Here is a 12,073-nt window from a genome sequence, read left to right as displayed (position 1 = left end):
CCATGAACTGCATTAGAGTTAGAAACCAACAATACAGAATCATAGATGGACTCCGTCTAATTTAATGAGCTTCTTGGTATGAGTAAATCATCTTCCTTCTCTGTCTCATTCTCAGATGTCCCTATTTCCCCACAATCAAACCCAGGACACAGCTGCAACCTGGACTCTTGCTCAGGAGAATTCATGCTGGGCCGAGGGCTCATGTCCCTACGTCAAAGCATCCTTGGCCAGGGCACACACAGAGACCTGCCTAGAAGTGGCACGCTGAGGGTCATTTCACTGAGCAAAGCACCATGCAGGGGGCAGCAGGGACACTGCTGCAAATGTGGGGCAGCTGGGAGAAGGATCCACATGAAGTTGTCGTGCTCTGCCAGCTGCTCCTATGGCTTTGGGAGGTGCAGTGTGGCTGCCTTTCCTCCAAGCCAGAAAGCAGGATCTGTGCCAGTAGTGCTCACAGGCAGTGTGTTTTTGTCTGGACAATACAAGAGCCTTGGCTGTTGCCCCATGACATTTGAAATGATGCTATAAGCTTCTTTAAGAAAAGTCCACAGTAGTTTGTTTCTCTGACAGCCCAAGGCAAACAAGTTGGATGAGTCCTGTTGCTCACCACATTGTCACATGTGGTTGCAGGAGGACTGTTAAATGTGAGAACCTCCTTGATGTAACTTTAACTTACTAGGATGGAATTTTTTATGCCTTTTTTTTTTTAATGTAATATTTTAGCCGCTGCCAGCAAGTCATAAGAACAATCAATCACACAAACAGATGCCGTGTAAATACCGCTTTCAAGCAAGTAGCTCAAAAAATCATTGAGGGAATGAAGCAGTGATCTCTCCAGGGGAAAATTAGCAAAATGAGCTCGCCAGTCTTGGATGAAGGCTGGACAGGATACAAACCAGCCATCCTCGTGAATCTGCTTCTTCTCTGTGGTACTGACACAGCAGCTGTGAATATTAATATTATTTCCCTAAAACCTTGTGACTAAATTCCACTAGCAGAACAATTTGCCCTTCCTGCTCAGGAAATATTTGCTGTTAAAATTACTTGAAGGCAACATGAACCAAGCTGGAGGGACCCCAGAAGGAGATTTTGGTTATAAAAAACTCAGTCACTTATTTGGAACATTTTCTTTAGAAATTGAGAAACCAACTTGGATGAAAGTTCTCTTTCCTCCATTTTCCTTCTATTATTGGTTATTTTTAAGGGATAGTCTATATTCCTGAAGGTGGCAAACCTTTCTTGGCCTCAGTCTCCTCCTGGAAGGAAAACAATATTAGAAACAGAAAAATGTGCCACTCCAAGTACATAATGCAAAATTAACACCTTGGCGTGCTCTCCTTGAAAAGTCATTCTGGTGCATCCAAATTTTCACAGGTTTTCCTGCTCCATTTGTCAAGGGCACCATTTTTAAAAAATGCTATTTTTTTAGCCTTTGATTTACAGTAAGCTCATTGCTCAGAGGAAGCCTGCAGAAAGAGACCGGTTTCCTTTGATGCATTCCTAAGTGTCTTGGTGAGAGGAATTGTTCTGGTGTGTGAATCAACTCTGCTTCCTCTGCCTGTCAGAAAAACAGTCCAACCTTGTACTGCTGATATATGCCACACTGCATGGGATGTACTTGATCTCCTCTGCTGCTGCTGCTGCTCCACAGATTTCTGTTTCACAATGTGAGCAGTAACCAGATTAAAATCAATGCTGGAGGTTGTTGTTAACATTAAGCATTAAATAAACTCCAGCATTGTACCATAATTCCTCATGAATGATTAGATCATCCTGCTGGGAGTGCTACCATTATACATAAGGCAAATGTCACTGGGTGCCTCATAAATTTAGTATACAAGTACTAAACATATTAGGTCTGATTCACTGCTGCCTAGCTTCAGTTTATTCTAGTATGAGGCAGAGGAGTTACATCGGCATAAACGTGCAGTGAAACACTGGTTCCCTTCTCATTTTAAGGGATCAGCTGTTTCCACTGACTTTCATAAAACTGATGCTAAGTAGATTCACAGTTGCTCTGTTCCAGCTATGTTAAGTCTCAGTTGTGGTAGATCATGCAGGGGAGCCAGTCCTGGGGAAAAATATTGGCTGGTATTTCTGGCATAGAAATGCAACCCCTAATAGTGAAGGCAGGTCTAGATTCCAAAGAAATAATGTGCTCTGGAGCTGGATTGACAAAATCAAATTAGCTGATTTAGGAGAAAAAAACAGACTCAAGGCAGGTTGGCTTTTCACACAGGACAGCTGCTCAAGTGCAAGTCCACCACGGAGCTTATGTTGAACAGGAGCTACATACATGATCCAAAACCCAGATTGTCTCCAATTCCCTTGCACTTCAATGAGAGCACTCCTGTCATCTGCACTGAAACTTTCCTGGGGACAGGGAATTTTGGTGTGTTCCACTGCTCCCATTCCAAATACAGTGGCTTTCTCTTGATGTTTCAATTTTTCCATAAAAAGAGTAATTTCCCTCCAAGAGAATGTCCCTCCATCTACTGTTTGTCAGGGAAGAAATAAAAGTCTCGTGCCTCAAAAATATTGTTGGAAAAATCTTTAAAATCATAGGCTGTTGACAACAGCAGCAATAATGGAGAGAATGTGGCCTATGAAACTCCCTGATCCCTGACTTTCTCACTGAAGGATTATTCCCTGCAATCCCTCTCAGTGCATGTTGTCCAAGGTATTTTTTTTAATGAGGTGTTGACTAATTCCCTCGGGAAATTTTTCTGCAGTCTGACAGGTCTCATTGTTAGCATTCTACCCAGAGTAAATTTTGCTCTACCAGACTTTGTCTCAAACTATTTCCCTCTTTCCTTGGTGTATTATGCATCTTTCAAATATTTGTAGGCAGTTATCATATCCCCTTTTTTAGCTGTCTGTCAGCCAAGTTAAACATAATTAGCTTTTTTTAATCTTCCTCCATAAATCCAGCTTGCTTTCTTGAAATCCAGTCCCCTTCTCCTACTTACGTGTCTTTTTGGTATGATGAAGCAACATATTTTGTGGTTACTTTTCACACGCTATCACTGATACCAGTAGGAAGAGACATCAGAAAATCAGACAGTAGATCAGGGATAGTTTCTAGTCTAGGTCAAAACTTAACTTCACTGTCAAATAATTGAGGGTTTCCTTTGACTTTTTATATCACTTCATATTCACAAAATTAAAACCCTGTAGAGTACGTCCAAAGCTAATTGCTGTAAGAGATTAATTAGGAATTTTGTGCACATTCTATGGGTAGACTTGGAACAGTAAAACACTGCTGGGAAATTAATTTACCTGTCATGACAGTGTGTTAACTGATGTGGAAAAAATTACCTTTTTTTTCCCAGAAACAATTAGAAAATATTATCCAGGAATGCTTTGGGGGTTTTTTTGTTTGTTTGGCAGTAGTGAAACAAGTGTTCCAATGTCCCAGCACACATTCCCTGAACATTTGCTACAGGATGCCAGAACCCCGTTTTTCAAATCTATGTAAACAGGGAAGCATTTCCCATCATATGCATCCCACAGGACTGGATGGAAGCTTAACCAGAGCATTGTTTTGCATTTACTGATTCTGGACACAGGCAGTATCTATTTACTCATTCAGTCATTATTTTAATATATTTTATAAATATTTTGTATATATATGTGTGTGTATATATATATATATATATATATATAATGTATGTATGTATGTATGTAACATTTGGGAAGAAAGAGGGGATTAAGTGCACACAGCAAACATGAATTGAGTGTTCATATTTTCCAACCATTTTTAAATTTCTCCTTGAGATCAAAAGACTTCAGGGACTTAATAACACTTTAATTTCAGCTAGGCTCCACTATCAAAATGCTGAAGAAATTCCTCCATATGGAGATTTTAAAGATGAACTGCCTCCAGGTCTTGGTTTGCTCACTTCTCAAGGTGACTTTGGAAATCTCAGCTTCATGTATTAGTAATAAATGACTGAAACAATTTCCCAAGGAATGTGATTGATTCTTCATCCACTGGAATGCTTGTACCAAGGCTGGATATTTTTTAAAAGATAAGCTGTAATTTAAACAGACACAAGTAATATCTGGTAAATCTGTACAACTTCTGTTTAGCAAAATGAGCAGATTAGAAGATAATCCTTTGTCTGCCCTTAAGCATACACTAACACCTCCTTCCTTCATTGTATGCACGCCGATTTGTAGATTTGCACTTAGTCTCCCTCAAATACCATAGCTATGACAAAAAGTGTAAAGAGGCATCTTACTTGTCAAAATGCCTTCAGGGAAATTAGTAACTGAAGCAGGAAAATCCCTGCTGGAAGAAAATCCCCTGAAGCAGGGATAGAAGCATGCTCAAGTGTAGACCTCCTTCAATATTAATATCCTTCCTGAGGGCAGACGTCTTTGTTCTTCAGGCCTCTTATGTACAAATTCTCAAGTCTCCTCTAAATATAATTGCAGAAGGACTAATCCGTGTGGCTGCTTGAATTTTTTGATATTTTGAAATTTATATTAAGTGCTCTAATTATAAATTGAAGGTAAGCTGGAAAAAAAAAATTTCTTTCAGTGTCTTATAAAGAGTTTTCACAACTTTTCCTATGAAAATGTGTCTGTACCCAAAATCACTGAGACAGTGATTGTGTTATGTAGGTCTCCAGTTTCTCTGGTTTAGCTCACAATAAATTCATAAGGAATTCAAGTGTGGAAAAGCTGAGAGAAAGATTCAAGTCCAATGAAATGAAAATTAAAAGAGAGGGAGCTGCTTTTGTTATAAGAGTAGCTCAAAATTTCCTGAACTGCAGATTTTGCTCACTGACAGAAGCCAAAATCCTTACTGATTTCATTTCTTTCGCTGATGATGGTACTTTTGCAAGATCTCTCCATAGTCATCATGAAAGTGGAACAAAAGGCCTGAAAGCCACCATGAGACATTTGACATGAGTAATCATGACATCAGTGATCAGAGTTGTGCTCAGTGAAGGACTGTGGGATAAATGCACAGGAAAATTGCATAGCTGCGTACTGTTGTACTTCCACAAGGAATTTGCAACCTGCAGTGTGCCCCACACAGGCAGCAGCGATCAAACAATATAGGAGATGCAGCCTGTAGTCTGATTTTTTAGTTCTTATTTTTAAAATATAAATAACATTACTGTTTTTTACATCCAGAAAAAAAGCCGGATGAGCAGCCAGGAGCAGACGCTTGACTGAGTGAAGTCCACCTGGATGCAGCAGGCGGGGCAGAGCCTGCAAACGCCGCAGGTTAGTGCAGGTCTGAGGCATTCAAAGTGACTCTCCCTTCTTGCTCAGCAAACAAGAGAGATTTTGTTGAGCCTAACGGGGATTCCCAGCACAGAAACCAGCTGCTCCAGTCACCCCAGCCGCTCCTTCCTTCCTGAGCTTGGTTATCTACTTTTAAAGCAAATTGCCCGACCCAGCAGAAGGTGTGAATTAGCCTTGTCTAAGGGAAGACAGTGAGAAGGAACTATGGGGTGGGGTGTTCACTTAAGAATCAGTCTCTGAGGTTGTCTCTGCAAATCCACAAATAAAATTAGCCTGAACAAACTGGAGGAAAACACATAGTCCAGGCACCTTGAGTAGCAATGAGCAGCAGCAGGCCATGCTCCAAGGGGCAAAAAACAAAACAGTGGTGGAAGTGAGGTACAAAAACACCCTTCAGGAGATCCCTGAAGTCATTCAGCTCAGGATGTGTGTGGTGCAGAGGGTATTTGAGAGAGACGATCCTGAAGGTTTCCTGGGTGTGATGGCACTCTTGGAGCAAAGTGTGGGATTGCAGTGGAGGCTGCTGCTGATGTGCCCAGCCTGTGCTGGTGCTAGGAAGTGCTACATGGCCTATGGGGTGTCAGGGAAACCCAGTACGGAAAGAGGTGAGGAAAGACTCCTTAAAATATCCATTTGCTTTGAGCTACGACTTTGCATCTTCTTTCCTTCAAAGACTGTTCACTTTCCTCTGGCACTTAAAAAGAAATCAAGCAGGTTAAAGGTCAGCTTAATTATTTTTATTGAGTTTTTAAAGACGTTTAAACCATCACCTAAGGAGCCTACCTATGCCATTTGGGAAAGAAAAATCAGCACATAAAGCTAGTGATTTTAGATGTCCACTACAGCAGGGATGATTTTATGGGCTACAAAATCAAATATGACAGTGACCCTGGATGTACTGGAACAACCCCTTCAGTTTTTCTCTCTATCACTAAGCTTGCTGATTTAATTCCTTCTGAATCCATAATTACATAAAAGAAGATCAAGGTTATCGTTATTATCTTGCCAAAATGTTCATTCCTTATGCAATAACTCCTGTAATGAATCTAGCAGAAATAGGGAAATACTCTTCTGGGTATAGGACAGGCTTATGAGGGGCTATCTGTAGAAAAAGAAAAATAACATCTCTAGGGGTTTTGCCAGAAACTTGAACAAGAGTAGAGCTAGGCTTATGCTGACTGCTTTTGAAAATTCCAGCTTTAATTTGTTAATGACCAGTTGTATGATGGACTACTGCAAGCCATTTATCTGCAGAAATAAATACTCAAAATAGAAGAAGAAAACAGGACATAGACAGGCAAGCTGTGGTTTGTACAAAAGCTCCATATTTGCAGAAAGATAGATATATAATATTGCTCAGTTTTTGCAGGAAAACCACTACTGAAGCATTTTTGCCAACCTCTTTGAGTTAATGTCAAAAAATAATACTGAAAACTGACCTTTGGGGATTTTCCTGGGTAGCATTTCACTGTCAGATAGAAAGCCATGGCCCTGAGTCAGCAAGCAACAGGCAGGCCTACCTTTAAACATGTGAAAGTTATTTATAGGAGTAATTTAGTGAATCAGGGCTCATATGAGAGAGATAAGGGGGAAGATTTCATAAACACGACTAAACTACAGGAAATCCTGGCAGAGTTACATTTGAAATGTCACATTTCAAATGGGTCCACCTCCTACCCTCCCTTTAAATGAATTCATTAGTTGTAGCAAAACTCTTCTTAATAAAAGTAGTGGTGCTTTGCTGGAAGATGGACTTACCATGGTTGTTTACCAACCTGGTGGCAGATTTACTTTTATGGTGGAGTACAAAATCCAAGCAAAGCCTCCAGACATCAATAGAGAACAGGTTAATGGAGATCACTCCTCTGCTAACAACTAGCTGATCTAATTTCCTGAATGCTGACAGGGACCACTCAAAGAAGCAACCACCAAGACCTGCAAGGCAGATTGAGCATCTACATTTGCTGTGTCCTCGTGGGAACCACTCATTCTCTAAAAATCAAACCTCCCCAGGGTGCTTCAAATGGGACACTCAGGAACTGTGATAGCTAAAGCTTTTATAGAACCTCTAGCCTGCACCTACAATGAATTAGTCCAACACAAAAATAGATACATCTAACAAAACCTTGCCTGTTCTGATGAAAGACAGTATTTGTAATCACTGGTAAGAAGATCACATTTGGTTATTTTTTCTAGTTCTTCTTCACCACAAGCAAGCTGAAATTACTTTCCAACAACAGTTTATTTCTTCTTGGCTTGATCTGAACAAAGGCTTTCTATTCACATGCATGTGAAGGACAGTATGGATGCTTTAGTGGTGAAAACCCAAATCTTTCCTTTGAGCTTTGCAGGCTTTCTACTGTCCTCTCAAAAACCAGCCAACCAGGTGTTTGTGTGTGGTGAGGAGTGTATATAGCAGAGCAGGGGACTAAGTTAATCTACAGCCTTCTGATGCTTCCAACACACTCCCATTTGGCAGGCAGTTAGTCAGTATGGTCTCACAGTATTTCTGGGAATTTGGCACTAGACCTGGAATGTTCATGCAGGAGTGTGGACAAGCTTTGACTGGTCAAAAGTGGTGTCGCTTTTGTTCCACTCCTCAAACTGACTGGAGCTTAGTTTTTTTAACGGTAGGACCTTGCTTCAGCTTTTGACTGAGGCTTCTTCAGAAGAAAAGGTTTAAAGGGAGAAGGCAGATAAACTAATGCAGGAATTCCTGTCTCAGTAGTACCAGCTTTGCCAGAAGAAAAGCAAGATAACTTTGTGGTGGAACAGTACAGTTTTAATTAAGATTTAGTGAGTGTGTTGACAAAGAAGGCTTTTCTGCTGTTTGAAGCAATCTACTCGTAACACTTGTATTTTCTGCAGTATTTTTAGAGATGCCCTCTGTGACAAGGGTGCTTTTGCAGGTGTTGGGGAGCGTGCTGATGTCAGAGGGGAAAATATGCAAATCTTCCTTTGTTTGCATGGCAGAACTTTAACAAAAGCTGTCCCTGGCAGCCCCATTAAAGCGCATTGAGGGCTCTGATCCCTCTCTCACGCTAAAGCTGTCTTTGTCCCAGGGCTCCCAGGCGGGGCTCTAAGGGCTCTCCCTCAGCATGTCAGCCAGCAGGGTCCCCATTCTCTGTGCAACTGCGCTCCTGCTGCAAATGGTGACAAGGGACAAATCTGCATCTCTTGTGAGCAAACCTTGTACTTGCCCTGGGGAAAGGAATGAGGGAAGCTCAGTAAATCTGCTCCAATTTTAGCATGAAACAGTAAGAGGAAATTAATTTATTCACTCATATCCAGTGCAAGAGAAGATTGTCCCTCTATTCCCTCACCAAGATGAAATGTTCCCCCTACGCTGACACACTTTCTGTAATCATCAATAGTTTTGTTTGTTCTAGAGTTGCCTACCTAAGTCATTGCTAGATCAGGATAATAATTTGGAACTTTTCAGAAAACAACATTCTGGCTCGAGTAAAAAAGCAGCTGCAGTTATTTCTTCATAGGCCAGGTGATGTTGTTCACGTGCTACTTAACTTGTCTTCCCTATTAATGTCAAAACAGGACCATTTCCATGCCGACCCAGACTAGTCTGGTGGGATACCCTGGGATAAGACCACATTAGAAACTTGACCAAAGCATCATTTCCCTTACGAAAGGACAGATTTATTGAACTGTAACACTCAAGTTCTGGGCCGTTGAAAGGTTTGCAAGTGTCTTGTTTCTCTAAGAGACTGAAGCTTCCTGTCTTCTATGCAGTAGTTGCAGTCATACGCTCCTGAGAAATTAAAAACATTTTGATTTCCTAAAAAATCACCACTAATGATAAAATTCCTATTCAGCTGCAGAATTGTTCAATTTCTCCAAAATTTTACAATACCCTGGTGTGTCAGTGTTTTGAAAGACCCCACACAGCTAAGGAAAGGCTCAAGATTTCAGAGTACCTCTATTTTGAAATGTCCAGCCAGAGGTCCAGTAAGCCTTATCCATGTAAGCACACGGGATCACAGCCCAGGCTGAGGTCACAGAGAGCAGATGGTGGCCATTGGTTTCAAAAATTGAGGTGTGGGCAGCTGAAATTGGCTTCTCAGAAACACGTATTTCTAACACTACTTTTGAAAATGCAGAATTGATCAAATGGTGAGCACGTGGGGCTGGAAGCCATTCTCACTCAATCCAGTCACAGTTTCACAATGATAGGAATTTGTTTTTTAAGGCTGGATGTTTGTCCAGGTTGGGTCACCATCGGTTTGCACCACCTGGAGATGTAATATTTGATTGTTACCCATTGCCTCTTTCCACTCTGACACAATTTTGTCCTGGGAGTGCAGGGGGCTTAACTACTTTGGTGTTTCTAAGGGCTGGAGCTAACTGAACATTCCTTTTGACACTGAGTTGTATGGGAGTTTAGCAAAGATCTCTTCTGAGGCAGCAGATCCCTTGTCTCAAGAAATCTTCTGATTAAATCATCAAGCTGTGGGACATGCAGCTAAAGAGAACAACAGAGTTTGAAGAAACATTTAAAGAAATATTTTTGACAATTCCCAGTGCAGCTGGGATGATGATACATGCTCTGGTCCTAGCAATCTTGCCTGGCAGGCGAGGACTAGGGCTTTATATGTAAATACAAATATATATTTACATATTTTCTAACATCTGTTATGGATTTGTTTTCCCTTTGGTTCTATTTAAAGTATGTCTTGTCCTATTATCTCTGAGGCTGAAATTTGGAAGGGTTTCTTAATAAACTCAATGTACTGCAGAGCCACAAGAAAAATTCTTCCTCCTCCACAGCTTTTCAGACAGTCCTTCTACAGTTATTCCTTCCTCGTATTTCCAGAAGCATTAGCATCTCCCCACCTATGAAAGGAGCACAGTTTTCTTAGTGGATTCCTGCTGGGAAGGGTATAATCTCACCACCAGCTTCCAGGGATTTATATAGGGTCAATCTAACCCATTTGTCCTGGCAGCCCAGCTTTGTAATTGTCCCACTGCTTAGTGCCTCTTTCAGACAGCTCTCTGCTGTTAGCTCAGGGTCCCATCCACGGTTTCTGCATCCTGGAAGAAAAGCTGTCTGCTGCAAAGGACCAGTGCTGGAGCCACCACTGCAGAGATGGATCCCAACAGCCTCCAGGCCAAGCAATGCCACAGCCAGGATTAGAGCTGCAAAAGGACCTTGGGAGCAAAGTTCAACCCACTGTCCTGATAGGAGATTTATGCAGTCTATGGAGCAAAGCTAAACAGGGCAGCAAGCAGGATTTGGACTACGTGAGAGAGACAGGCTTTATTTGTGTTAAGTAAATAGGATAAAGTGAAAGGGGAAAGGGCAAAAAAGAAAATGTCAAGGCAGGTTGATGCCAACTTTTCCACATGGTCTCTGACAGCAAAGGCTTCAGTGCAGGGTGCTCACTGTGAGACAGATCAGGCATGGATTTTCAGAGGTGCTCAGTGCCAAAAAACCCTGAATTCATACTGGCAGTCAAGATGCTTTGCTGAATGAAGAAGCTGGGTGATGTCCTGATCCAGAAGTGCACCACAGCCAGCACCCACAGCTGATTTCCTTGTTTTGATAGCAGTCACCAACCTAACTCCCTCGTGGCGCTGAGCCTGGTGCAATACCCAGCATGAACTTGAGTTCGGATGAGGAGTCTTCTGGAGATTTGTAAAATTGTCTTGTAAAATGCTTTTCTAAGGACAATTAAGCATCAGTGCAAATAAATATAATTTCCTTAAAAGTTCAGGGCTTTGTAGGGCCAGATGACATGCAAATCAAAGGGTTTCCTGCACTGATAAAATTCCAGGAAATATGGGGCAGAGAGTAAGAAATAGAGAGATAGCCAGAAACAAAATGCTCAGATCATCTATCCAAAATAGTTGCTTCTCCAGCCAAATTACTCAGTCTTTTGTGAGAAAGATATCTTGGTTTGGCAAGGAGGAAAAAAACAGCTCCACCAGACAATAAATAAAGGCTCCAGTTGAATTCTAAATACCAATAATGCAATGGAAACTCAGCTTGTTCTCTGCTGTGGTAAAACTTCCGGTTGAAACCCTGAAATGAGTAACCCTTGAACAGGTACAAGAGGCCTTGGGCTGATGCTAGCAAACATCAGAGTTTCTATTGGCTCAACAAAAGCATTCCTGCAGATTTGTCTCCAGAAGCAGCTCATTAAAATGAGCTGTGAATCACTGAGATAAATGTCGAATCAAACTGATAAGCTTCTTATATATACCAAATTTACATGAGTATCAGACATCTCCCTTCATTAGGCTGGTTACTACTTACCCTGTAGCTACAACTGAGGCTCTGCTGTTGCAAAGTTTTACTGCACATATTTATGTAGTCAATAACAAATTTATCTGCAAATTAATTTGTCTGCAGTAACTAAAAATGCTCCTCTCTTGCTTCCTTGCTCCTTTCTTGCCCAAACCATAAAAACTCTACAATTTCTGAGAACCACTGGAATGTCTATGCAGTAAACATAGAAGAGCAGGTCTGTCTGTAGATTTACTATGTGACTTCAGCTAAGGCATATTGCTCTGCACTTATCTTCCGTAATAAATAGGAAAATTAAATCTCTGAGCTCCCACCCCACCCCAGAGCTGTGCACTCTCAGAGCTGTACAAACATGTACTACTCAGAGCTTGCCACAAATGTGCAGCATGCCCAGCCATCCAGAACTTTCTAAAAGTCATTATTTTAAAAATGAAACAAATAGTTTGCCCTCAGCTTCACTTTTTAACTAGTGTGGTAAAAAAAAATATATATAAAAAAGTTGTTTCATAATTGCTATTACAGAAGAGACTTGCAGTATATTTTCCACTA

The sequence above is a fragment of the Sturnus vulgaris genome, chromosome 5, assembly GCF_052056855.1.
Source record: "Sturnus vulgaris isolate bStuVul1 chromosome 5, bStuVul1.hap1, whole genome shotgun sequence".
Lineage (NCBI taxonomy): Eukaryota > Metazoa > Chordata > Aves > Passeriformes > Sturnidae > Sturnus > Sturnus vulgaris.
Note: the sequence above shows the minus strand (reverse complement) of the source record.